The following is a 6321-nucleotide window of genomic DNA, read 5'->3' as shown; positions in this document are numbered from 1 at the left end:
GTTGGCTCCCTATGACTCAGCATTCTTTCACCTTTAAGATGATGAAGGATCTCTTATTGGTCACTGAGCAGGCACAGCCAATGGCTCAGTAGACCTTTCAAAAGGTAATGACTCTAACCTGGTGTTCTCTTCCCTTGACTCTGGTGAAGCAGGTTCCCTCTTTCATTAGACTTCCCATGAAAGGGATGGGGAGATGGGCCATGCTCTTTTTCTCACTGCTTTCCAAAAGTAACCAACCTAGGACAAGAACTCACTATTTGACAAAAACTGCTGGGAAAACTAGAAAGCAGTTTGGCAGAAATTAAGTATACACCAGCATCTCACACCCTATACCAAGATAAAATCAAAGTGGGTACATGCCTTAGACATAAAGGGGTGATACCATAAATAAATTAGGGGAGTATGGAATAGTTTGCCTCTCAGATCTATGGAGAAGGGAAGAATTTATGACCAAACAAGAGATAGAGAACATTATGAAATGTGAAATGGATAATTTTCATTACATTAAATTAAAAGGGTATTGCACAAACAAAACCAATGCAGCCAAGATTGAAAGGAAAGCAGAAAACTGAGAGGGAAATTTATGGCGTTTCTCTGACAAAGGCCTCATTTCTCAAACATATAGAGAGCTGAATCAGATTTATTTCTTAAAAAGCCATTTCGCAAAATGACAAATGGTCAAAGGATATAAACAAGTAGTTGTCAGATGAAGAAGTCAAAACTTTCTACAGTCATATGAAAAAAGACTCTAAATCACTATTGATTAGAAAAATGCAAAATTAAACAACTCTGAGCAACCACCTCACACCTGTCAGATTGGCTAATATGATAGAAAAGAAAAAGGACAAATGTAGGAGGGGGCATGGGAAAATTGGGAAACTAATCCGTTGTTGGTGGAGTTGTGAATTAATCCAACCATTCTGGAGCTATTTGGAACTATGCCCAAAGGGCAATAAAACTGTGTATGTGCTTTGATCGAGCAATACCACTACCAGGTCCATATCCCAAATAGATTAATAAAAAGGAAGGATCTATATGTACAAAAATATTTATAGTGCTTCTTTTTATGGTGGCTAAGAATTGGAAATCAAAGGGATGTCCATCAACTGGGGAATGACTGAACAAGTTGTGGTATCAGATTGTGGTGGAATATTACTCTGCTATAAGAAATGATGAGCAGGATGCTTTCAGAAAAACATGGAAAGACTCACACGAACTGACACAAAGTGAAGTGAGCAGAACCAGAAGAGCATTGTACACAGTAATAGCAATATTGTATGATGATCAACTGTGAATGAGCTAGCTATTCTCTGCAATACAAAGATCTAAGACAATTCTGAAGGATTTATGATGAAAAGTGGTATCCATCTCCAAATAAAAAACTCAATACAGATCAAAGTATGCTATTTTTACTTTCTTTATTGTGTGTGTTTTTGCCTGTGTTTTCTTTTGCAACATGACCAATATGGAAATAGACTTTTCATGACTGCACATGTATAATCTATATCAAATTACCTACCTTCTCAACGAGGGAAGGGCGAAGGAGGGAGAGAATTTGGAACTCAAAATTAAAAAAAAATGATAAAAATTGTTTTTACATGTAAATGGAAAAAAGAAAATATTTAATTTAGGGGGGGAAAGATAATCAACCACTCCTACATGGTAGTTAGAGCAGGGAGATTCAACCTAGTGGGTCTGAGCCTGAGCCCTAGCTTTCTTTCCTGCTTTGTGTTTCCTTCCCTGAATAGGTGACTGAACATAAATCTCAAAATGGGTATATCCAGACTTAGAGAGACCTTTTGATTTGGAGAGGTCCTGTGTCCGTTAGATTGAGGTGATAGATAGTATGGGAAGTTTATCAAAGAAAATGACCCCCTACAGAAGGATGAGGCAAATTCCTAACCTGTATTGGCAGAATAAGTGGACTGGGAATTGTTTGGATGGTACAGAATTAAGGTGAAATATGGAATGATTATTCAACAGTTCCACAAATTGTTTCATGCTCCAATATTATAACCTAACCTCCTAGCAGATTTTAAGAGTAGTTATGTTTATTGTTTGTCTCATCATTTTGTACTTTTAGCATTTCTTTTATGTGTAGGAGATAAATATCTGTCCCATACCTGATTTATATTGCCCCTTTCTATGCCCCCCTCTTTGGGAAGACATGACATGAGACCAAAAAGCAAAACTTTAAGTAAGTCATCCCAGGGCACTTGAGTTGAAGTCATAGGAGCTGAAAAATGTGAGAAAAGGGAGTCTAACCCCTTTCATTAGAGACCAAGCTCCCACAGTACTGAATCCAGTCTAAACTATGGGCATGGGTCCAGAGCAGCCTCTTTGAGAAGGGAATAGTAACAGTATCCTAGATCCCTGGGCCAACTGTAGTTCATATTGTTAGACTAGACCAGGGCTAAGACTACAGACTAGACTTTATTAGCACTAAGACTTGCCCAGGGCAGACCCTGAACCCAGTTCTTCCTGACTTCAAGGCTGGCTCTCTAGCCACTCAGTGCTGCCTCTCATACTGTTAGACTAAACAAAGCTAAAAGGTAAATCTTTTCTTAGGATGCCTGGTACTCTTTATTACACAATCTGAAGTGTAGGAGTTTTCTGCAGTACTGTCAAATCCTACCTTTTAAAGGCAATTCTGGTGATGTAAAAGAATCATATTCAACTGACCAACATTAATTAGCATCTTTTCTGATCATCTAACAGATGTATGACTCTAAGCTCTAAGAAGCAACCTTAGGAAAAAGATGAATTCTATGGTTGAGGAAATGTCCCAAAGCAGCAGCAGCAGCAGTAGAACCAATGAATCCTCTTGCATAATAATAACTAACGTTTATAGAGAATTTACTCTGTGCCAGGAACTAGAAGTCCTTTTTTTTTCAACAAATATTATCTCATTTGTTCCTTACAACAACCCTGAGAAGAAGGTGCTATTATTATTCCCATTTTACATATGGGGAAATTGAAGCAGAGGATGAAGTGACTTGCCCAGGGTCACAAAGCTAATAAATGTCTGAGGCTGGGTTTGAACCCAAGGTCTTCCTGACTCCAGGTCTGGTGCTTTAGTCGCTATAGCAACAGGTAAGGAAACTGTTTCTTAAAAAGACAGAGCTAAAGGGCATCACAGATACGTTAAGGCCCTTTTCACCCACTGTTCCTTTCTGGGTATCAGGGACAACCCCATAGAGCTTCCAACTGAAAGAAAAACTACGATATTCATGAAGTGTGGCTCCAAGACAGTCAGAAAAGACAATACGTCCCTGAATGGAGGATTCCTGCCCCAGTACATGACTTTAGGACATACTATTAGGCAGCGAGGTGATATAGAGGCTAGAGCACTTGATGTAGATCAGGAAGATCTGAGTTTGAATCCTTCCTGTATGACCCTGGACGAGTCATCTATCCTCTATTTGTCTCAGATTCCTCATCTGTAAAATGGGACTGATAATCACACCTATCTCCCAGAGTTATTGTGCACATCGGATGTAAACTGCTTCGCAAACCCTTAAGTGCTATGTGAATGCTCTTTGTTCATACTTCAAAGATCAGTGACTGTCATCAGTGTGAATGTCCCCTCCATGGGTACAGATCAAAACCCTCAGACCTCAGACCTCACACCTCAGACCATCTTGGATTGCTGCTGAGGCTGAAAAAAGATGGATCATCCATTGGCTAGACTTTCAGTGAGGAGTGTCTCTGAACATAAGTAGGTCCTTAGATGACAGACATGCCTATAGACAGATCACCAGTTCTTTCCATCTTGCAAAAACCTGGCAGAGATTGTATTCTTCTGGCGCAGTCTTTGAAAATTCAGGACCACATCCATACCACATAAAGTAGGGCTCTTAATCTGTGGTCCATCACCTTGGTTTTTAAAAATATATGTATTTTGACAACTGTATTTCAAAATAACTGGTTTTCTTTGTAATAGTGTATATTTTACTTTTTATGCATTTGAAACCTTTACTCTGGCTTCCCCAGATGTTCCTCTCCAGGCTCCGTTCCTGATTCCTTGGACTGTTTCCACCATGGCACAGCAGCCTTCTCACTCTGGAAATAGACTCTGCCCTTGTGGCCCCTTGGTCAGTTTCTCCCAGAATTCTATTTTGGAGAAAAGTGCCCAGACCAGTTACGCCTTTATTCCTCTCCAGGTTCCACTTGCGACTTTCCCAACTTTCTCCACCATACCCCCTTCATGCTGTAGCATATAGTAAGTGCTTAAGAAATGCTTGTTGACATCATAATAATAACAGCAACTAGCATTTATATAGTGCTTACTGTATGCCTGGTACTGTGCTAAATGCATTACAAAGATCATCTCATTTGACTTGACTTGACCAGATGTCAAAACAGTCCATAACACCAAAAAGATAAAGAGCCCCCTGCTTCAGAGGGACATTTAACAAATATTTTTAATAGGAATTACTTGAAAATTAGATCACCTGAACCCTTTATACAAGGGGAAGGGGAGAGAGAACCAAAGGAAGAGGAAATCACAGGTTTTCCAGGAGATGGGTGGGTCACAGGAACTCCAAGTATAAACTTCCTTTGCTCCTGCCAGAGGTTTTTTTGGTTGGGTTTTTTTTTTTTTTTGCCAGATATTTGCCATCATCCAAGGAACCAAGATGAGAAAGTTACTGATTTGCTTGCTAATCTAATGAGACCCGGCTCCCTTGAGAGGCCAGACCTTGATTCAACTCTAGTGACTCCCGGCAAATTCCCAGCTAACCCAACGATGTCTTTCAGTCAGTAAGTCAACAAACCCTTATTAAAGGATTCCTCCATGTCAGGCACTGCACTAAGAGCTGGGGACACAGCGAAAGGCAAAAATACAATCCTTGCTCTCAAGGAGATCACATTCTAATGGGGGAGACAATGTGATGATTAAAAAAAAAAAGTATATACAAAGTACAACCAGAGTAGCTTAAAGGGAATATCAGGTGGAAGGCACCAACGATGGTGGGCACCGGGAACAGCTCATTGCAGAAGGGGGTTTGAGCTGAGGCTTGAAGGAAGCCAGGAATGGAGGTGAAGGGGGAGAGTCTTCCAGATATAGAGGCACAGTCAATACAGAGGGATAGAAGTGAGGTAAGCCATGTGATGTAGAAGAAACAGAAAGACTAGTCTCAAAGGATTGGAGAGTGAGTGGAGGAACATGAGATGAAAGAGGGAATGGAAAGGTAGGAAGTGATCAGGCAGGGCAGGGCTTTAAAAGCCAAACAGAGGATTTTCTCTTTCCGAACCTATTCCCAGACAGGACAGCCTGGGGGAGCAACAGAAAGGACCTTGTTTTGAAGGAAGAGAATCTCTAGATCTCTAGAAAAGACCAGTCAGAGCAGAAAGGGATTCCAGAGGTAAATAAGCATCATGCTTGGCCCCCCCATATTATAGATCAGAGGCTCAGGGGGATGTCACGTGTCCAAGGTCACACAGATAATTAGTAGATAAGCCTTGTTTGAATTCATATCTCCTGACTTCAAATCTGAGAGTGATTTTATAGTGGATCAGTTTCAAAGACACTCCTCCAGGAAAGAGAGGAACAGTGAACCTTAGATGTTTCCAGAAGAGGGGATAAACATGAAAGGAGTGGGGGAAACACACAAATGAGTGAGGAGACAGACAGAGACAGAGAGAGATGGAGGTATGGCTTTTCTCTCTCCCAAAAGTTAAGGAGAGCCTGAGGAAGAGTCAGAAGCAAATCTTAATTTCCCAAAGCAGCAGGGAATCTTAAATGTTGCCTTCGTTCTTACAGCAAAACCACTCCCCAGTTTCTTTACTTCTTTTAGGAAGAAAATGGCATTCAATCATTTTTAGAATTGATCCTTTGGGGGAGGGGAGGAGTGTTAAGGGGACAGCAGGGGCAGGACAGGCTTCATTTGGTTGAACTTGGACTTGGCTCTCCCTCCAGAACATTGTTCATTGTCTGGAAACAGCTGATCTGGCTTTTATTACTTTTCAGCAGTTGTATATGGTTACTAGAAACAGATGTGCTGAGGTTTCTGGATAATTTTTAAGTCTGTGTGCTCATACACACATGCACACCCACACCCACAAGCCAACAGGTCGTGCTCAGCCTCCATCGGTGCCAGGAGAAGCTGGGGAGGCCTATGGAGCAGTTAATAGACAGGGTAAATGGGTAGCTAATGAAGTGGTGGGTATATTAGGAAAGAGAAAGAGATCGGCAAAGAGGAGATTTACCAATAAATGTCACAGTATCTGGGGAGAAGACTCAAATAATGATCCATGATTCTTTTCCAATATGGGGCATAGGATAGGATTTATGCCTTGGAATATTATTTGTGCTGAGGT

This window comes from Notamacropus eugenii, chromosome 3, assembly GCF_028372415.1.
Source record: "Notamacropus eugenii isolate mMacEug1 chromosome 3, mMacEug1.pri_v2, whole genome shotgun sequence".
Lineage (NCBI taxonomy): Eukaryota > Metazoa > Chordata > Mammalia > Diprotodontia > Macropodidae > Notamacropus > Notamacropus eugenii.
This window is presented reverse-complemented; position numbering follows the sequence as displayed.